Source organism: Platalea leucorodia (assembly GCF_965183815.1).
Source record: "Platalea leucorodia genome assembly, chromosome: 3".
NCBI classification, from domain to species: Eukaryota; Metazoa; Chordata; class Aves; order Pelecaniformes; family Threskiornithidae; genus Platalea; species Platalea leucorodia.
This window is the reverse complement of record NC_138825.1, coordinates 30,367,039-30,390,265: the sequence shown is the minus strand read 5'-3', so window position 1 is coordinate 30,390,265 and position 23,227 is coordinate 30,367,039. Positions and strand designations below refer to the sequence as shown.

The 23,227-nt window shown below is 38.4% G+C and overlaps 1 protein-coding gene across 16 annotated transcripts in view; it reads right to left on the bottom strand.

Annotated features, from left to right (window-relative positions):
• PPM1B (protein phosphatase, Mg2+/Mn2+ dependent 1B) overlaps positions 1-23,227 on the bottom strand; it is a 64,139-nt gene that overhangs the window by 30,182 nt on the left and 10,730 nt on the right. For 9 of the 16 annotated variants that reach the window (XM_082306082.1, XM_082306085.1, XM_082306072.1 and 6 more), the window contains exon 2: positions 7,051-7,195. The exons of 1 other annotated variant lie outside the window; for it this stretch is intronic. The gene's annotated coding sequence lies outside the window, so the exon portion shown is untranslated. Of the gene's footprint in view, positions 1-2,232; positions 2,390-6,483; positions 6,577-7,050; positions 7,196-14,999; positions 15,098-17,293; positions 17,410-23,227 lie in introns of all 16 variants that reach the window. 6 more of the 16 variants (XM_082306086.1, XM_082306083.1, XM_082306084.1 and 3 more) reach the window with 5 other exon arrangements.

The following is a 23,227-nucleotide window of genomic DNA, read 5'->3' as shown; positions in this document are numbered from 1 at the left end:
TGAAATTCAGGTTTTCAATCAAAATTATCAATGATAGTGAGGCAAAAGACGACTTAAAATGGATGAACACCTGTTCTGTTAAAAACTTTCAGTATTTTAAAAATACTAAGAAGTTACAGAAAATAACAAGCAAATGACATGGCATACATGCGAGTACAGTATATTCCTATCAGGTATTACGCACAAATGTAATGTGAACTTCATATCTACAGTGTCAACGCACACAACTATCTCTAGCAGTAACCTCAGCTGTGTATTTACCTATGTACATCAGAGACATTTTCATGAAATTTGTGGAATCATACCAAACTTTACTTTTTTAGCAAAGCATCTTTTAAAAAAAACAAAACAAAACAAAAAACAAACCCACCAACAGAAAAACCAAAACACAACACAACAAACAAAACACTACTTGTTTTCTCCAAAATGAAAGTTACAAAATAAAATGGTTCCACTGGAAAAACAGTACCCTGGTACTCACATCTAGTTTTGTCCCTCTTAACATCTCAGGCTAGATCAGTAAACAGACCTGAGCACCTAAAAATGGGACTCAGCCAAACTGACCTGCAAAAATCCTACAGAAGGCAAAGCCTATCATAGGTCTAACCTGGTGTTCCCATCTCTTACTTTAAGCAGACTAGGCTAGATACAAGTCAATCTTGACACAAACACCTAAATAACGCTTAAGTCAGGTCAGAATTCACAAATTACAGAATCATAGAACGATTCATGTTGGAAGATACCTCTAAAGCTTATCTAGTCCAAACCCCTATTCAAAGTTCAATAAATATGATATCCAACACCAAACATGGCTCAGGCTGTTCAGATCCTTGTCAAGTTTTGAACACCTCCAAGGATGGAGATGCCATAGCCTCCAAGCAACCAGTTCATGCTTGACCACATTCATAATGAAAACAACTCCCATCAGTGTCCCAACTTGTGTCCTTTGCCTCTTAGTCTTTCATTACACATCTCTGGGAAGAGCATAGCCCTACCTTCTCTATACCCTCCCATTACATAGTTGGAAAATAGCAACTGGATCCACACCTTGGCCTGAGAAAACAATTTAATTTCCTTCTGAGGAAAATATTTACCCCACATAAAATTATTACCTGAAACTTTGAAAATCTGCAAGACCATGTCTACTGTAATTCCCAAAACTTCCTTGGAAATGGGGAAGGCCTTAGTTCTCATCCATGCTCCTCAGACTATTCTCTAAAACAGTATATATTCTTCAGATCAAGAATGGAAACCTAGGATTCCCTTCTTCCAGTAGTCTTCCCATCTCTGGGAAAAATAAGAGAGTAAGAATAATAATTAAAAAAACCCCAATCACCTGGTTATGCCAATATCACCAACACTCAAAGGCTTTTGGAAGGCCTTTAGAGGAAGAAAATACTGGCCTTTCCCCCTCTCTGGCAACGGAAGAAACTGAATCGGAGCAATACACTGCTAAAGCGGTGGCTCTAGCTACCACTCTGCTGTACACTCTTCATCTCTAGTTTTAAATCAATAGCTAAGCCATTTCCAGTTCAGGGCTGTGAGCCTCTAACAGGAGCTGACATCCCTTTCCCAGGGCAAAAACTTAACCCAAGGCTTACTTCTCTGAAGTCCTAACATATATTCTCTGATGCTTCCTACCTGATACAAACCCTATACGAGGTCCTTATCTCAAATACAGGGAACATAAGCAATAATTCAGGCTCAGGAAACCAGAGACATCTACCCTTTTGAGGTATGGAAGTATGAAGACAAAAGCCATGTCCTCAGACATGCAAGAAGAACTCGTGGTAAGTATCCTTTTCCCCACAGCTACACAGTGATGACTTTCTTTGGTATTAGATCAGCCATATTGTAAAGGGTCTTAAAATCAGGTCTGTGCCTAAGTTTGAATTTCTCTGTTTAAAAGAATAAAGAACCACACCCACTGATTTTCTCCCAAGATCTACTTATAAAATGGCAAATGGTTCTTGCTCAGTTACAGGTATCCATGATTTTCTACTACATCCTGAAAGGGAAATAGGCAGCTACTTTAAATGAAAAGCATGCTCCTTTCCATATAGATTTATATTTAACAGGCAGAAATATTTACTTGCTGGTTGTCATTAAGGCAGCCAAAACATAATTAGATTATAAAGGTCTAAAAGCCATAATCAAAGTTTTTGCAGATATATAAAATAATTTTCAGATCACATGTCAGTTTCAAAGAGAACATCAGAACTAGACTAATACCTTGATGGCCAACAGTCCCAAAGGCAACAACGTATCTTTTCATATAATGAGAATGGTCCAACATCAATTTTGGGCTTAGGTCATAAAAGTGTACTGTAAAATGTCTCTTCCTCAGAAGGATTCACTCAATGGGCCAGTCATTTTTAATTAGTCAGTGCTGTGGAAAAGAAACAGTGCCAGAGTTTCCTGTTACAAAGCACATGCGCTCCTGCTATAAAAAACAACATTTCAACAGAGAAAATGCTGCACTAGATATTGAAGGTATAAGTGACGAATAATATCTGTGACAAACAATTTCAAAGCTTATTGAAAGTGCAGGAAGAAATAACTTTTCTGGTTTAAGTAAAAAATTCAAACTTAGCCTTTGTAGAAAGCTCCTGTCTCCATCTTATACTCTCTCCCTTTAGTGGGCGTGTATGTGCATACACACACTCTACACATTACATATGTCTATACACACTGCAGATAGTTTTGACGTTCATAAGGATTCCCTGTACCCTTCAATTTACACAAGGGAGAGTGGCAGAATATTGCAAATAATCTTTTACTAATCTTGTGTTTACTTACAATATACTATCATTATACTATCATCATAGTTACATAATACTATCTATTTATACTATAGGTACACTAAATACAAGTTCATTTGATGAGTGAAACCAGCTTTAAAGATCTTTATTTTTGATCTCCGAAAACTTGGGATCGCTTTTGACTTACTGACCTTAAAAATGTTGGCACTACATAAATTTACATTAGGCAAATAGTTGTTGAATTTTTGAGCGAGAGCTCTACTTGAAGCTTGGCTGTAACAGCTACTCTAATGGCGTAGCCACAAGTACTGGCAGAGTCAAACAGCAATTATTGGAATCTAAGAATGAGATCTGAATATTTTACTTTTACTTAGAATTGAACTACATAAAAGGACAGTGATTATCATTCATGTCCACGCACTATGGGGTTTATTTGTTTTGAGTTTCTTTTTTTTTGTTTTTAAATAATCTGTTGCCATGGGAGTCACCATCAGGAAGGATCTCAGCTGACCAAAGATACTGACACAAAGAAATTAAGTATCAATACAAACCTTTAATATAGAGCCTGCTATCAAAAACTTTTCCTGCCAGGATGACATGAAAGAAGCCCAATAGGCTTTTAAAGCAGGAATTTAAAAATTTTTGCAAGTTTTCCCCATCATCAGGTAGAATACAGGCCTAGGAGCTACAGCTGTAACTTTGAAATGAACTTCTGCATCTCTATTGTTACAACAGTTGGGGGAAAAGAAACAACAACAAAACCAAAACCACAGAACATCCTCCCCACCACACTACTTTTAAACCAGCAAGTTAAAAAGGAGATGAAGATTTGAGAATGTGCTTCAGCTACTTTTAACTGGTCTGGAGGTACAAAACAGTCACAGGTGTAATTTAACACTGTGTATTCACAGCTATTTTCAATGTCAGTAGCAATACCTGAAAACATTATCACTTCTGCTCTGCCTCAGCGACTCACCACTACATTGTGCCAGCAATTTCTTTTCTTTCAGAACTGCTGGCTGAGATGTTTTTGCCCTTATGCTTTGAACTGTTTCACTGAAGAGAAACTTTGTGATTTTGACTGCAGTGGGTTTAGAAGCCAGCAGCTTAGACAGCAGATCCAAGGGGGCAGTAACCTTCAACAGAGAAGAGAGTGGGGAAAAAAACAGAAAGGGGCACCAGGAGCTAGGTTAAGAACTATAACCTTTTTAGCTGTGTTAACACCAGAAGGTTCATTTCATATTCTGCTTTCTTGCACCTTATTAAAACATGGGTGAAGCTAGAGGTAACTCAAATCTTCAAGCTCAGCTTATATAGCAACCGTCTGTCTCTCACGGACAAGTTGCACACTTCTATGCTGTGGCTTCTTAGTTTTCTGGAATACAGTTTGGTAGGTGCAAAGTTAGAGATCATACCTCAGATATTCAAGATGAACTTCAGAGAAAACTTGAAAGTGGACTCTGAATCTAGCTTTGCAATCACAGCAAAGCCATCAGTGCCCAGGTTGATGCATTTTTACAGTCTTTATTGTGCAGCTTCACCCTTACATATATTGCAGAAGTCAACTTCACACAGTTTTGAGACCAAATGAAAGCTTAAAAAAAATACGCAGTGTTCCTCCTAGTTAGCTACACATAATTCTGTGCTTGCCAGTGTGACTTCTGACAGCAAGCAGCCCTTAGTTCACTTTGGCACCACGGCTAGAGACTTACTGAAGAAGAGGAATGCAGTGTCATTGTCAGTAAGAAACACACTACTGTAGTCAATCTCTTCATTAATGTCACTCATCTTAGTTTTCCAGGTAACAGCTTCAGGTTTTCTTTACCAAGATTTCCTCCAAACACTATGAAGTCTGGGAAATTCAATCCTCTGTTATCTGCAAACAGTTTATCTGAACTACAAATTAACCATACAAAAAGCGGTACGTAAGATACATAAATACCCAGGTTGGTTCACCAAGTACAACAACATTGGGCCCAGACAGGGTAAAGCAAAAAGACTTGCTTCTAGCACCTCCATAGGAACAGAATGAAGGTCGAAGTCTATAAGAGCCAAGATAGCTCTGCGTAAGCCAGTATTCATGCTCTTGTACCATTTTCTTGAAGTAAGAGCTTGGTGCACTGGCACCCGAGTGAAATGGGCCTACTTGGTTAAACCAGATATCACCTGTTCAGGCTTATTAACCCTGGAGTAACATTTTGCCCTTAACTCAAACTCTGCAACGGCTTTATTATACCACCTAGAAGACAGCACTGTACTCTTGTTTATCCCTACTGACCATACTATGACAAGATTTATATCCCATGATATTAACTGAAATTCCTTTTGTTTACCTGTACCTGCTCATACTTCCTGTGGCCAATAAGCATGTTCTCACTTCTTCACTGGGCTATTCAAAACAGATGCACGTGTGGCACTTGGATACTACAAAGCAATGACTCTTCCCTAATAAAGTTTACAGTCATTTCTACGCAGAATCATTTTTTTTGTTCTCTAAATTCAATAAAAGACCAACTATTTTGAGTTAAATTTAATTTGTTTCTTTTCAACCATCAATCTAACCCCCACCAGCCAGGCTTTTATTAAAGAAATAGCACCTAAGATTTTGAAGAAAGAGAGCCAATGTTTAGCCATATATTATTGGTATTAAAATTGATGAATTTTTTTCACTCATTAGCATGAAGCAGTATGTCACTAAAAATGAGGTCTCTCTTATTCTAAATTTAGGCATTTAAGACAACTTCTTTTCTTACCCTTTTCAATGTTTGTTTACCAGAAGCTTCAGACACATTTTTGTGAGAATAGGGCAGCAATGAATCACCAATTCATATCATCAATAAATTGTTCCTAAACAGGTCTGAAAGACCAGAATAAGTGTTCTGCAGCAGGTCTGCAAAACCACAGTGAAACAGTAAATCATTTATTTACATAATTGAGGGGTGACTTGTTGATTCACACACAAATCTGAGGAAATCAGACACAAGGGTTGGGCTTGATGAGTACTAGGTCTATTCCAACACAAATTAGTCTATGACTTGCACAGAATAAGAAGAGTTGTGCCTTTTTTCAACATGTTACACCACTGCAAATTAAGTACAAACATTCAATCAAGACTACAGTAACAAAAAAACCTCACAAAACACATTTGACCCCTTCTTTCATTGTAGGAGCAGTACAATCAATGCCACCTCCTCGGCACAAACCTGTCACTGACCTATGCGCCATCCAGCTTCAGAGTAAGATATACTAGACTGCTTGATACCAAGAGTCCAGACTCTTGTCTTGCCCCTATTGACAAGTGCAGCCTAAGTCAAGTAACTCTTCCTGTCAAAGATACCAAAACATGAAAACAAGACTGAAAGGCCTTAACTTGATCATAATTCTGCAGATTCAGCATATGCAATAAAGCTATTTCATGGATAGTCTTCAAAACACATACTCCCTGTTTAAAAACAGAAATAAATTATTTAGAAACATACAAACCAAAACATGCAATCTCTATGACAGGTATTTGAGGTGGTGTGGTTTTTTTTTTTTTTTCATTTAGTTTTGTAGCACTGAGTTTATTTTTTTTTAAAAAGTCATAGTAAAAAACCACTGACTCTTAGTTCCCTACACACAAGTTTAGAAGATAGGGATTAAGCAGTGGGACAAAAGTTCTCTCCATCATTGTCAGATAAAGTTATGATACAAAACCAGCAGCCAAAACATTTTCACTGACCTGGAAGAAGACATCAACCTTTACCCTTGAAAAGGTGATTCAAGAGTTGAAGCTACAGCAGACTTGTAACAAAAATTTAGAGATCTTCTGTAACTGATTAAAAAAAGGTAACTTAAGTAGTACTGCTGCTATTAGCACATTTAAGGAAATACAAACCTTGAGGGGAAAAAAGCCACACACAGATGGTAAGCTGATCTCAACACACAGTGGCAAAACACTTAATGACTTTTACTGACTGACACTGTACAGTCTTTTGTGTGAGAAAATACCTTCCTCAAAATCTGAGTCAGCACACATTTAGGTGTTGAAAAATTACATTTTTCTCCCCTGCTCATTAACAGTGTTTTGTATTATAGCAGAAAGAGGCTATACTTTAAGTTATATTTCCTCCCTATTAAAAATAAGGTTAAGCAAAATTCAAATGCATTTAAAGAAAAAACACATCCTTTTATCTAATATGTTCTGAAATTTATGTTAAATTCTTGGTCAATTGCAAATTAAAACACAGTCAAAGTAAAAGCAATTATACCTTCCCATAAACTTCCAAGTGGTAGAATTTGTTCTTACCTGTAATTGCAACCTTGTCAAGGTTCTAGTTCAGTCCTGAAAGAATTAGTTTACATTCCTGCTGCCAAGAAGCACATAACAGAATGACTTGCAAAACCTTGAGATAACAGTACAGGACACAACATCTGCTTTATTTTGGTATTTCCTAGAAAGAAACAAAGAAAATAGTTAGCTACTCCTGATTGTTTACAACAGATTTGTACATGAATTTTTTCATGATTAAATAGAAGTGCTTGAACTAAAGCTACGCCTGGATGTCAAAAGACCTTTCGGTACACTCTCTAAACACCATAATAAAGATTCATGCTAACAAAGAATCAGATTTATTTTTTTTCCTACTTCCTTCACCAGCACAGACTAGCACTTAAAAAGTAATCTAGTCTATTCCCTGGCATTCAAGTCCCTAAATTCAGTAACAGAAGGAATAGCTTTTGCATGCCTGCTAACGTAACAGTGCTATTTGCTTAATTTTATTCACCTGCTCAAATGACAGAGTACACTCCATGAGTGTTTGATGAGACTTAAACCCACCAAGTGCAGCATGTATGATTTGCAAGCTCTTTATTCTGCTTGCTTAGATGTAAAAACGCACAGAAGTGTAAAACAAAAGCAATAAGCTTCAGTCGCAAAAGTATTTCAGCTCCTCCGAAATAAGAATCATGACATTTCTTTAAAAGTAGTTTCTATAAAATTAACGATAAATTCAGCTTAAGATGTAAAAGTAGCAGATAGCTAACAATTCAGATGTGTGTATCTACAAAAGCATCTAGGCATCTACCCATTGTTTTGAACAGGATGCAAATGCCCGAATTCCTTCATGGATCAGGGACTACATATTTAATCTTATAAACCACTGCACCTTACAAAAGTTACCATGACAGTACACTGGTAGAAGGAACTATCGTGGGAAGAATTCTGGATAACAGCCAGCTTTCTCTGGGGCATGAGGGAAATACAAGCCTTATTGTAACACTGATGATTTTAAACTGATTACAGCACTCTGATGAGCTGAACAAGGGATAAAAGGGGACATACTGCAGACCTTAACTTTAAGCCCGCTGATCGAAGAATGGAGCTATGACATATCGTTACGGCTTGCCTCTTCCAAATGCTAAATAGTGCTTTTCAGCTATCAAAAAAGTGTCACAAGCAAGAAATTGCTCAAAAGAAGGAATACTTTGCTACTGTTTGAAGAAGAATTGTAGAGGTTCAGTAAGTTTTATGCCTGTAACATTACACTGCTGCAAGCCCTGTATTTTCTCCAACATTCTCTCTTTTTAGGCACCACAACAGGATAGATGGTTCAACGAATCAAACTAAGCCAGAAAAAGTCAATTATTTTCTGCCACTTGAGCTCTCCGAAGCAGCTTTGGAAATGCAGGATCGGACAAGTGCCAACACCAGAAACGCAGAACCAGCAGCTGCTGCCGATTCAGATTTGCTCAGAGTATTGTGAAACTACACCTTAAGCAGCATCCACTAAATCATTAATGGACTCTGAAAAGGTATTTTGAAAGAACTAGACAGCAAGTATCGTAGATCATTGTATTGGACTACATGGCAAAAGCCCTCCCAAAAAAGTTAAAAAGCTCATCAGTAAAAAAAGTTGTTTCCACATCCAAGGACTTCAGGAAAAAAAAAAAAAAAAACCAAACCACCACAAGCAGCACAGATTCACAAAGTTGCACACAATAGCTTAATTCCCTCTTCTTAAATACACAGTGACTAGGGCATGAACACAGAATGTGTGACCAGAACGCAACTCTCGAGCACTGCCTCCCACCTTCTGAAGATGCCCTTAACTATGAGGGTACAGGGTGCTTGCGTGACGAAGTGCTCAGGAGCCTCAGTTCTTCTGATGCTACTCCAACAGCCTTTGGAAGTGGCTGACTCACAAAAGCAGACCAGAAGACAAGCATTATGCTTCCCAGAAGCAAGAAGCTTGACCCCTCCCAAATTCTTCTAGTCTACAGAGGATGTGAGAGCATTCATTAGACAAGGGTGACTTCCAGCCCGGAGACAGGTTGCTTACAGTAGGGCAGATTCAAAGGTAGATATTTTGGTCTAAGAGCATCTTACCCCAGAATACACTCCTATTCACCCAAATTCTGTCTACACTAATTCTCAAAAGTAAGAAAATGCAGGTATTTAGTGTCTTGAAACACAAAAATATCTTAAGATACATACTCCACCACTGAACGCTGCACAAAGAGGGGACATTACTCCTACTTACTTCTGCACAGTAGTGACTCTTACTTCTCCAAATAAGCTGCACAATTTTTTTTCCATAGGAAAAATCACTTAGATTCATGATGCAGCTTTGGGATAACCAGCTATCATATCCAGCCCTCAATAATTTGTGAGTAGAAAATGCTCACATACACAAATAAAATGGTTTTATCCATAATTACATCACAAGAATAAAGCTGAATGCTTCCTATTAATGGTTTAATGAAATTACAAGATGTATTAGGCATTTTATTTGGGCTCCTTAAATCTTTGGGATATGTAAACACTTAATATTTGAGTAGGATGAAGTTCAGTAAACTTTTATAATTTTTGCTACTAAGACACCAGTACTCTACAGTAGAGTAGTTATTAATTGAGCACAACTTAAATATTCCTTGGCTAATAAAGAATTTGAATTTGACCAAGTTTACAGTATTTTCTTCAGAAGGGAAAGACTATGCAGCCAAAGCCATCATAAGTAAGCCACTGCTGAAGAACTAAACCCAATATTCAATAGTAAGCACATGAAAAAAATTATGCAGTCTAGAGAAATGCAAAGAATCCTACCATGTTATTTTACAGAAGGGTAGGCATCAAATGCTGGTCTTCCTGATGATTAAATACATACTACTTAACCCCGGTGGCAAAGCACTGATGATACTCAAGCTGAATCCTACTATTTAAAACAAACAAAACCCACTACAATATCCATTCCTTTGCAAGTTCCCAGAGTCTGGTCAGGGAAGCGCCAGAAAAACACTGGCTTTATTCTGCTCCACAACCAGCTACGACCGACTCTGACCTTTTATGGGTAACCAAATCATTGCTGCTTTAAAACAAGTAAACAAACAAACCAACCCACTCCCTGAACATCAACAGAAAGAGCTATAATCTGTCATAATTGACCTTATGACATCACAATACCACCACTGCCAATATCATCCCCCAGAATTGTAAACTGGTTCACGCAGAAGATGGTAAATGATTTTGCAGAAGTAAAAGAGACTAGGAGGGAGAAGGAAAAGAGCAATAGTGTAAGCTTACCACAGGTTAGCTAGTACACTGCAACCTCCCAATTGCATGTTCCCAACATACGGTAAACGTAAGATAACATCCTCTCCTAAAAGATGCATTCATTAGGTTACCTGATTTTTCCAGAACTATAAGAGCACATAGCATGGGACCACGCTAGCTGTGCTGCAAGTTCACACAGTAGTTCTTCCTTGGTCTACATGTATGACAAAGCCCAAACTAAAACAGGAGTTAATTTCTGTGTAATTACTTGAGACAATGTACAACTTTCACCCTAAGGAGAAAGTTGTTCATCCTTTTGTAATAAAAGGATAACAAATTCACTCTGCATTTGCTAAGTGGTTCTTGGTTCTATAAAAAAACATTGTGAATCAACCAAGACTGGGCAAAGCCCTGATTTGTGTTTTTGTGGGCGTGGGGTTTTGTTGTTTTTTTTCCCCCCTCTTCAAATGTGGAAGCTGCATTAAGATGTTCATTATTTCAGCATAATAGGAGACTGAACAAAAGTTCGAAACTAAAAACTCTATGAAGTAATTTAAGTGCTCTATCCTTTTTGAAGCAGTTGATCTAGTATTATGGTTTTGTAAAAAGTGCAACGGTATCTTTCCACTGCATTTTAGAAGTAACACCCAGGGTTTCTTAAAAAGGTAAATCCCTTGAAATAAATTTACTTGGGATTCTGGTGAAAGTTTAGTTCAGCAGTTTGAAGTTTGCAGTTCAAACTTTTATTGCAAGTTAGTAATTTGAATTATTCAAGGCTGAATTTCCAACAGGTACACGCTATTAGACTAGTATTTTACACTAGTCTAAAAGCTTGATAATACTACGGGCTTAGCATTCTAACCAGGTCCATACTTTTAAATATCACCTTGCACATGGTGGACTTAAGCTACAGCATCAGAAAGCTGCCTTTTGATACATCTAGAAAGCAGTTACAAAAGCTATTCTGAACTTTTTCTTGCAGATCTATCTTTAATACATATTTGTAAGGCACCTCTTTAATTCCTAAATTCTCTGTAATTCTCTTTTAGGTAAGCCTTAGATCAGTAAATTCACATTATGGCTATGTAGATGTCTTGGCAGCAGTGGTAGCTCAAGCAATATTTGCTCCCAGCAGCTCGTTCCTGTTTCCATGCTAATGTCTGCTGCTCAGCCACACAGATAGCTACGCTGGTACAAGTGAATGCCTGAAGCAGAGACTGCTCATCTAGCTGATGAGTAACTCCAACTCTGTTGAATTATACAAGCAGAAGATGAAGGAATACCAAAAGCCAGCCTTACTAGAATTCAGAATGCATGTATACAATCTATATTTGCCTACTGGGAGATCGCTGGCAAGCACTTACTCCTCCGTTCTCCTGTACGATATCAGAGTTATGCTTAGCATAACTCAAGCACAGAAATATGGAGTCATCTCTCAATCAGTTATGCTGGACAGGTTTTCAAACACCCAGTTTCAGGAATGCTGAAGAGAAAGGCCATCTAACATGCTTCAGTAAAAATATCCAAGCACACAACTTTTTCATTTTCAGTTACCTGATCTTTAGCTGAACTAAGGAGAAGAGAGTATCTTCAAGAGTTAAAATGTACTGCGTTTATGTGCTAGTGTTCTTTCACAAAAAAAAAAATCTCAATTAAAACTACAAAGAAGGACTGTAAGCAGAGGACTTCTACTTCGAACAAACATGCTTATTGAGACTCCTAGGACTTTCTAGAGAAGAGCGTGCAAAAGTCTCTAACTAGCTTTTATCATATCTTACATTATGGCTATAGTGTAAGTAAAGTTCTAGATATGCCTTCCACAGCAATCCAGGAGTTGCAGACTGAGGAAGATGTGTTTATATTCTGCATGGGTTTCTGTTTCTTTTTTCTTAATGCAAAGGGCAGAGCGTACAAACATCCATCTTCCTGATGGGGATTCAAAATTCCAGCTCAGACACATCAGAGAGATTTGCATGGACAACATAAGATCATGTTTACTATTACTGAAGTGCCTGTCTTTTGAGCACATTCCTAATGGTGTTTCCCCATGAGGTAAATTTATTATCATCTTACTAGCTAGAACACCTCAGCAGCAATAGCTAATGAGTCAGTTTGCAACCATCTGTCCATGTGTTGCCTCTGAACATCTCGCCTTTAAATCAATGTTTAAAAAAATACAGTCACTCCAGGTGGATTACTTAGATTTTGTAAATATCCATCTGCTTAAAACAAGCAGAAATCACAGCCTGAGCACTGCTTAAATGTTCTGAGAAACAATCCACCACACTTGTCATCTGGTAACATGACAGGGCACATCTACTCAGAAGTCCTCTGGGCCAAACCAGCATGTCCCTAAAGCACACCTCACTTCACACAGAAGTGAACTGTCTCATCCACTCTAGCTACTATAGCAGTATTACAGAGCATTCAGAGTTTGCCATTCCTTTCCCCGGGAAGAGAGCAAGGTGTTAGCAAACTCCAGTATTATTCAAATTCAGAAGTAATCTTGCAAACAGAAACTTTCTCTGTTGATTACGCAGTAGAAAGGGCTTAGCCCCTTTCTTACTAAGCCTTTCAAGAAAACATCTTAAGTGTAAGACCATAAAGAACTCTTATACAAGCAGTTGTTAGGAAAATCCGAGAAAGCAACAGATTTTAGATTGGTTAATTCTGTAGCAAGTATGTGCATTTGGATAACAAAGAAACTCCATTGTTACAGACTTCAAGACTTGCTAAGATGGCAAAGGTGACTGAGCTCCAAAATTTTAAGATGCTCTAGCTGTAGGATATAGTCTGGAAGTCTGATAGTCTTCCAAGGATTGAAATCATTGTCTTTTGTAGGAAATGCTCACAAAAGGGGAAGAACAGATTCTCTGCAGAAGGCTATCTTGACTAATTCTTCTCTAAACAGTGTTCAGTGATTTTTAAGCCAGTTAACAGCTAGAGTTCCCAAAAGTTAAACTAAAAGTTTTTATCTACGTGGAGAAGCTTACCCTAGCATCTAGTGGCTAGCAATCCATTTAGAACAAGTCAGGTTTTGAATGAAGTCTTGCTACTACCATTGAAGCCAATAAGGAGTTTTTTATCTTCAATATCACATCTTATACTTCTGCTGCTCCTGACAGAAAAACGCTTAAACCCTGTTTCTACAACATGTCTTTCTGTACAGATCCTGCATTTAGAGCAAATATCCCATGCGGGATTCTCAAAGGCACAACACCAGCCCATTTTGTCTATCAGGGAAATTAAGCCATTACAATATATGCATGTCAACTAATCACATTTTCCCCTATCTTACATGTATAATACACACAACCTTGAGTGGGACCACAAGTATATCCAAAATGTAGAATGTATTTAAACTCCAAAAAGTGGAGTGAAAAATGAGCAAAAAGGTCAAAATTACAGCATTTCAGTTAGCACCAGGTACAGAAAATACAGTAAGAATTCTCTAATATTCATATGTTTGACAACGACAGAAAACAAGTTTTATTGAGTTTATAAGGGATAGCAAGAGTGTTTTTATTGCTTTACACGTGATACATAAGTGATGCTGATGATTAGGGAAAGGGCTTTCCCTCTCTCCAAGAACGCAACTAAGGTTCTTACTCTTCCCTCCTCTTCTAAGAGTAAGTCTTCAGATACAAATTAATTAAAACTGAGCCATCACAGCAGATTAAAAAAAACAAACCTTGGACATTGCTGATGTACCTGTGCAGACAGTTACAGGAGACAAATTCTCTGCCACACTACTTAACCACTTGGATCTATTTGTGGCTTTTTTAGCCATGTTACCACTTGCTAGGTTTATACATAAAAGGAGTTAAATTAAATGCAAAAAAAAGTCATTCAACACCATAATAAAATCACCAGCACATTCAAATCAGTAACATAAGAACACCAGTATTACAAGCTGCCAAATATTAACACTTACTATGCTATAGGCATTTTAATGTTTACTGCAAAGCACACAACTTGGAAAGAGAAAATTCGAGCATCTGTTATGTCAACTAACAGCCTACACACACGCAATCTTCCAAAAGATCTAATTTAAATAATACAGGAACTGAAGCCTCCAAATAGGAATTGGTAAAATACATAGTTATTTTTATACTTCAATTACAGTTTTAGAACATATTTTTTTCCTTAGTCTCTTCCATGTTAAGAAATTTTTTCTACCTATTAGCAAAGTTACTTCAGTAACAGTACTGTATTAGTATGAAGAGAACCAGCACTTAGAAATGTAAAGACATCTTAAAAATTCTGAGAGGGTCTATTTGCTTAGAAAGTTGCTCCCTTATTGCTAACACAGGTTTATCATCTTCCTAAATCAACCCAGTTGAACTGATTTGGTTCATTTCAAATAAGACATATCTCAAAACATTTTAAGGCATTATAAACAAATGTTTAAGAGACACAGCTGATCCAACATGATATGTAATGATACACTGCCATACTGTAACAGGATCAATATACCTGTAATCACGATACATACTAGCTGATCCACAGTATGTTACAGAAAGTTAGGTTTCAGATCACAGATGGCTTGTCAGACTACTTCAGAGAACCCAGTACTCCCCCCTGCACTTTTACAGCATGCTCTACTTCTCCATCAAGCTAGAGAAACATTTTAAGAAAAAGTCTGAAGTCTAATTAAAAAAAATCACTATCTCTAGGAACTGCAGAGTGAAGCAAATTTCCATTACCTTTTTTTCTGGCAGCAGTCTCCAGTATCGTTGCCTGGACACATGGAATCTTTTTCAGGTGTCTGCATTGAGGCTATCTGAACTGCTTCACTTGTCATCTAAACAGAGGAGTACTTGGCAAGAAGCAGCCATCTGGCAACTTGCAAGCTTAAATACTCAAAGTTTTGTCCAATTAGTACTGCAACTTCAGTTTCACAATAAATCAGTTTGACTCCCTTTTAATCAGTACAGTTTAAACTCTCTCGATTTGCAATATATATTTCAATGCTGAAATTTCAAATATACCTATTGAGTAAAAACTGTTTTAATTTTGCCACTATGCAAGTATCACAATACGTGTCGAACTATACCTGCAAAAATTCAAAGGGCAATTTTATCAATAAGAATGTTAAAACTCACATGCAAGAAGACCATGCCAGTTTTCAAGAAATCAATATTAGAGAGGGTGCTTAAGGGCATTACAGGCAGTCAATGCAGTCATGATAGGTCTACACGGACTTGACAGCAAAAAGGATTCCGGGAAGCAAGCATGTTAATAATTCAATATTCACTTTATGCTATTCATCAGGTCAGACATCAGCTGCAGGCAAATTTGGATAAGACAGATTAAGACACCATCTCCAAAGGTTACTGCTCCTGTACACTGTTGGCTGCAAGACATGCCCTTGCTGGACTGAATGGTGATGGGAACATCTTAGCACAAAGATGCATAAAAGAACACATTAATTGTAGCACGGGGGCAGACACACTACTCTGTCATCCCATTTAGAGAGGCAACATGTCAAGATATTTTAAAACTACTTATATCTTCCAAAGCTCGCATGTCAGTCTTACCACTTCACTACATGTAAAGTTTAACCTGTGTGCATTCTATACTAGGTTTAACAAACTCCCTGGATTAAACTAGGTATCCATAAAAAAAAAAAAAAAAATCAAGGCTCACAAAGGAATACCCAAGTATTCAGGCTTTTGCAGAATGACAACTGAGAGAATCTGATGAATTTAGCAGTTCAAAAAGAAAAATAGACATTCAGCTTGGGGATTACACAGATAATTCAGTAAAACCTACTACATAAAACACAGAACCACACAGTCACAACAAATTAGGAATAGGTACATGAATAGAAGACTGCTGATCTGAGCCTTCAAATAAGTGCTGAATTCAGCACAATGAGTGCCAATTTCAGTAGGTCTCCCCCCTGCCCCAAACTGAAGAGCTAGCATTAGGCAACCAGCTGCCTACATTAAGTGCTACTTGTACTTTGCAGTCCCCAAAACATCTCCTACATCCTTCTGAGTGACTCCATGTAAACATCTCCACCATCTGTTCTATGGCTGGATACTACGGCCTTGTACTCCCCTTCTTACACAAAATACCATCTCTGCAAGGGATAGCTACGTGCCTCTCCATTCTTCTGAGCCACTTTTTCAGTTCCTCCCTTTGAGTGCCATGAACACGATGCCAGCCCAGTCAACAGGACAGTCCATCAACATCCTCCCCAAGACTGGTCCCACTGGAGGGATTTCCACTTTGTCTGCTACAGGCTTTATCCCCCTAGTCCTTATATCCTCCACTCTTCCCTGGGGGTGGTACAGGAACGACACAATAAATATTATTAAACATTCTGTTAAACTGTGCATGGAAGCTGAAGGCAATGGTATCACGCTGCTGAATGGTGTCAATGGCTCCTACCACTTGATTGGTGCTCTAACTTGCAGACAGATGACAACTGTACAGGTGCTTGAAGTTATGGCTTTACTGAAAGAAATGCATCTACCACTCCTTCCAAAATGCAGCAAACTTGCCCTCCAACTCACATTTCCTGATATTTTGAAATTGACTGGAAATGTCACTCAAGAGCTGTAATATTGCATTCACAGAGAAATTACGAGCTCAGCACAGAACCTTAAGTAAGCCAGAAAGAGTTACTAAGACACTGCCAATGTAGTAAGACATTCCATCTTACATCATGCAGCTTAGTGTATCAGTCTTAGAAGTGGGAACACCTATGCTACCCAAAAGACAGCTTTGCACAGTAAACATTAGTTACATGTAGCAACCTACTGCACTGTTTTAGTTAAGGAACACAGCCACAGCTAGCTTATATGCCTCTGATCATTAGTGTATTTCCACAGAATTATGCAGAAGTATTTAATATTTAATAAATATTCATAACATTCTGTAGGAATAGTAGAATATGCAAGAAGCCAAGAACTCAGAAATAGTATCGTTTTGCAAGCCTCAGTATTCATGCTTTTTGTCATCTGATCATGGACAATTTTGAAAGTCTTACCTTGAACGTAGTACAAAAGTCAAATTTCTTCCAGATCTTTGTCCTTCTGATAAAGATTCGCTTTAGAGACTCTTCCTTGTATATTAGGGATGAATAAAGCAGAAGAGCCTGTGAGTCTGAAAGTAGCAAGATGGAAGAATTGACCAATTTCTCTCCTAGTTCAACACAATATTCAATAGAAGCTATTAAGCAGTTCTTGAGCTATAGAAACTTCTAGACTGGAACTAATAAAATATATAAACCACTGGAAGTGGCCAAGTTAGTGAAGAAGTTCCTGCTTGTCTAAGGTAATGCAGCAAAAGATCATAGGAATGCCTTTCACTTGTTAGAGACAGAAGTATGAAGTGATCTAAGCTACACCATTCGATGGCCACTACTTGCCAAAAAACTCCCACTATCAATACATACCACCTTCACAGACGTGTCAGCAAATCCATTCCCAAACCAGGAATATGTACAACTATGTGACATAGAGAGAGTCTGCATATACTTATGCATATGCATGCACGTTTAAGTAGAGAGAGGATGGAAAAGTCTGGCATACTAATGCAATCATTTACAAGAATATATCCAGATCCTGGACTCAAAGGAAAAGAAAGACTAGAAGTTGAGATTCAAACTTATTCTAAAGCACAGAAACCATAACAAAGAAACCTGTTCCTAGTCACTACAGATTTCTTTAAAAGGAAAAGCAGAAACACACCTGACTATTCACCAAAATTATCTTGGTTACAAGAAGCAAAGTTGCTTTTCTCACAAACACATGAGAAGGGCTATCACAGTTAAACCCACCATGCCTAGATATACCAGTATGTAATTTCTGCAGCATGAACGTGACTAAAGCCTTCTCCATTTTGGATAGGTCTACATGTAGCATCCAAGATAACAGCTTCTTTTCATAGGCCTGGGCAAAGAGGGAAGTGAACCAATCTCAGAGAAACTGAGATTTAGCTTCCTTTTCCAATGTCTTTCTTCCCCTCCTCCCCCCAGTAACTTCAACCAACGAATGTTGTACAAATTGCTTTGTTTTACTACAAGGTTCAGAATAATGGGTGACAGCAAGTGAGAGACAAGACATATTGATCACTATAAAGTTCTAAAACTTCTTTTTCAACACCGAGAAAGTATTTTTCCTTTCTTTCTTAGATGACAAGAGCTTATTCAAATGAATTTACCTTGCTTATTCAATGCTTACTCAATAGGCAGATTTCAAGTAATCAATGCTTAATATAAAAAACAGTCAACAAGAGCAAATGATTATGTCCAAGCTACTTTATTTAGGAGCAGTAGAAATAAATGCCACTCACACAAGGAACCAAGTTTCCAAATAAGATTATTTTGGCTACTTAGGTCCCTGCCATGAGTGATTCTTCAAAGAATGATTCAGAGTGGAGGGGACCTACGAGGTCATCCAGTTCAACTTCCTTCTCAAAGTGTAGTCCATGTTTAACTTAGTCCCAGTTGCTTAGGGCTTTATCCACTCAGGTCTTGAAAACCTCCACAGAGGCTGACAGGTTAGCTCCTATAACCTCTTAATCATCCTTACAGTAAAAATTTTTCAACTGTCTCTTGTTTTCTCACTGTGCATCTCAGTAAAGAGATCAGCTCCATCTTCTTGGTATCCATCCTTATATATACCAGATAGTTGCTACTGGGTCCCTCCTAAGTATCTCTTCTCCAGGGTAAGCAAGGACACGAAAGGCTCTCAGCATGCCCTCACAGGTCACGTACTCCAGCTCCCTGACCATCTTGGTGGACTTGCCCCAAGTTTATCAATGTTCTTGTTGGGGGTAGAGACAACGGGAGCAAAACTGGATACAGTATTACAGATGCAGTCTGGGAACATCTGGAACAAACGCCAGCTAAAGAGGAATAAAGCTGGCTGTTTTCATCACTAGCAGGGTAAACTGCTGACTTGTATTCAACCTACTGTTCACCAGAACCAGGTCCTTCTAAGCAGAGCTACAATCCAACCAGTCTGTAGCACTGCAGGAGGGTTACCAATCCTGGAAGCAGGACTCTGCATGTGCCCTTGTTGAACTTCGTAAGATTCCTATGGGCCCACTCCTCTAGTCTTTCCGAGTACTTCTGGATGGCCACCCTGCCTTTAAGCTACCCAGTTCTGTGTCCACCACATACCTGATGAAGGTGCGTTCCACCTCCTCCTCCAGGTCATTAATAAAGGCATTAAAAAAAGAGTAGGTCACAGCACACCCTTGAGGAGCTCCAGCTGTAACTGCTGCCCAGGCAGAGTATGAACCATCAGCCACCCTTTGAGATGACTCTTCAACCAGTTTCCACTTGTCTAGTCATCCTCCCATTCAGAATGTAAATAGGAGTATTCTGTGCAACACTGTAAAAAAGCCTTGCTAAGGTCAAAGTACAAAAACATCCACTGCTCTCCCTTCAGCTGAAGACCTGGTAGTCATTTGACAGAAGTCAGTCAGGTTGGTCAAGCATGACTGACCCTTAGTAGAGCCACGCTGACTATTTCCAGTCACCTTCAAGGGCCCCAGAAATGTTTTGCTACAGGTTGACATAAACTACTTACTGATAGTGCTATCCAAGTAAAGCAGTATTTAATGCTTTTAGCAAGTGAAATAGAATGTTTGCTTTATTATATAACATAGCAAGGATGCCTGAAACAGTAAACAGGAACCATCTCTAGGCTTCAACAATTTGCAGAATTCAAATGTTCCAAAGTCTAAATATAAGAACTCTGCATAAAAATAAGCAGGTCTCAACAAGTGAACACAGCCATCAAACAATTGAGTTTCTGGCTAATTTTCAAGGTATCTGGCAACAAGACAGTAATAGCAGAGGTTATAAAAGGAAAAACTTGGTGTTCATAACTCTACCTAAAATTTATTATAGAAACTAGTGGCAGAGAAAGGGATGAGAAAGGAGTGGAAAAGAATAGCAAATGGCCAAGAAAACTTAAACATGTTTCATTATGTGCATTACAAAGAACTTCTCAAATTCAGATTGCTTACATCTTTTCAGACAGTTTGATTTTCTCCTAGAGTGTATTGAAAGAAAATCCACTTTACTGAGACCTCTGAACTTGAACAAATTCAGGAACTCCTGGACACAAAAACCAGTCAGTGCCTGACAAACAACTGCAAATTCTAGTCTCTACCAGTGATGAGATTACTCATGTTTCACCCAAAATACTTCAGTCCCTTTGCAGTTCCCCAAAACTTATGCTGAAAGCAGGGACTAGATGGATACTCTAGCTCCCCATTACGCAGTGAACAATGCCAACACCGCAGCAGATGAGCGGAGGCAGTCCTCTTATCCCCTAAGGAAATTTGCAAATGTGACAAAAAACACAGAAAACCAGCCTCACTCGCTCAGGAACTTTCTGAAAAACTCCTTACCATGACCTTTGCTATATAAAGTTTTGGTTTCTGCTGTATTCTCATGTGCCTACAGAATAAAGATATTTTTGTCAGCAAGTGCTGATATTTAATTAAACCGGAATGACTGCTGTGAAAGGAATCATATGAACATCTGTAGCAGGCTATGCATTTGGGGAAAATCCAAAAGAAGAGATGGGCATTTTTAAATTTAGTTTGTTATAACAGAGTTTTTAATGTCAACATTTAATTGCATGTTCTTTTACTTTAGGATTGCAACATGACTGGTGACACTGCTAACACTGTCACAGTTATGTGACTTCCAGTATGGTCTTCTCTTCATCAGCAGTAACGTGCCAAGTAAATTTAGGACTTCCACTCGCAAGATAGGTCATCAGGCGTCCAAACCATTAGCATTAAGAACCAATGTTAATAACTACACCTTAAAAGAACCTCCTTTGAAATATCTCAGGGTGCAGTCTTACAAATTAGGCTAAGCTAAACTGATAACTGCTGTAAGCCCACCTCCTGCCACACATACTTTCTACTCCAATTTTTGCACCAGTAGTCGCTCTCATATCCTCATGTAGCAAGCTGATTCAAGAAGCTAAACTGAAAGAAAATTAATCTGAGCAATAGATACCCAACATACACATCACATAACACTCTCACCATGAGATGAGACACAGCCAAGTACCAGCATGAGGAGGAAGAGGAGCACATGATCAGAAGCAGAAGACTGCAGAAATACAGCAGCACTAACATACGTAGGTAATTATATGACAACCTCTTCCTTAATGAAACAGTCAGGATTATGAGTGGGTTCCAGAAGCAAATGCCTGAGTGCATGCAGAGGCCTAACAAGAACTCTCTTTTCTGTACTGTATCAACATTGAAAAGTGGTGAAAAACCAAACAATTCTAAGGACCTTTAATGGAGAAGAGGAATACGAGATGCTCACCAACAAGGCAGCATGTAGCAGAAAGCTGTTTGGGTAGAGGGAATGAACTCCCCATAAAGAAGAGACAAAAACAAAGCTATATTGTGTACATTAAGCAAGCCAGCTTCCAAGATGTTACATCCATTGTTTTTAAACAGCTACGAAAAAATAACAACAGTGCCTGGCTGACAAAGGAAGCAGATGTATCTGGTGCCCAGCACTCTCACTGAGGTAGCGTAAGATTTAATGTCTAGAAGCCAACACAGAAGAAATTCAGAATTAAAAACTCAGCTTCAACTGAATTACATGCTAGCTACTTCTTTAACTATGATGGGTTTACCTTTGTCGTGTCTCTAAGAGTTTTGAAGGCACTGCCCTTTGGCAGTTGAACCAGACAAGCTTTATTGCTTTTTCTGCCTCTTAATGGAAAAATTACTCTGGGTTATATCAGCCCACTCTAATTTTCCTTTCCTTCTCTGAACATGGCAGTTTAGTCCAAGTACATCCTTTCAGTCACCCAAAGACCTTCTAGGAATCTTTTCTTCCTCAGCAACAGTGATGCAAGTCTACCAACTCCATGACACCTTAAATTCATAATAAGAACAGATCATGCCAGGCATTAAGTTTTCCTCTATCTGCAGGACTTTTTACACAGTTCGGGGGGGGCGGGGGGGGGGGGGGGGGACGGGGACAACCAACACCAAAAAACCCCACAAACTTTTACACAGTTCAGAAAAAAGCACTATAGACTAAAACTTCTCCTATTCCCCCACAACCCTTCTCAAGAAGGAACAAAACAGGAGAAAACAAGCTCAAAGAAACCACACCAACAAAAATAAGGAGAGAAAATGCAGACTAATATAAAGAAGCTCCTTCCCATCTCACCCAGCAATACAGACATCAGTGGTCAACTTACACTTCTTGGTTTTTACCCATGCCAGTATCAAAGAGCCCTGATACTCCTGAAAAGCAAATAATTCCAGTAGGCTAGTGGCAGACAGCAGAACTTGGTATAAAAGGTTGCATATCTGCTGATAAAAATCTTTCACATGATGAACAGCTGAACGAACGGAACCCTGTGATAAGAGAATAAGGAAGAGTACTCCTCAATGAATAGTGTGCTCTGCCTACTCAAGTAATTCTCTGGATTAGCTTAAGTCCTCAGTGAATTTATGACTTCAGTTCTTTACAAAGCATTGTAGTTTTCTTCTTCACTAAAGAACACTACTTCTCATTTCCTCTTCTGTCTCATTTCAGTTTCTCTCCTGCAGTAACAGTATCAGACTTTGACCCAAGGAAAAGACAGGATAAACACTAAGTGGAAAGAATCAACGGTTCTGAAATTGAACAAAAACTATGCAGAAGAAAGTTTGCTCACAGGTAGTCCAGGTTCACCGATTCTTTTTGTACTAGTGATAGATTAAGATGATTACTAAAAAGAAGATAAATAGCAGAAAAGGATGATTGAGATGCCAATACAGCGTTCTAGGACCATTACCTACTTTAGAAAGGCTCCAAGCACAAATCTGACAATTTGTGACAGATCTAAGCTGTCATGTCTGCTTTGTATGCAAGAGCTTCTGTTTTAATCCGCACTTCAATAAACAAACAAGACCCATAGAGGAAGGGACAATA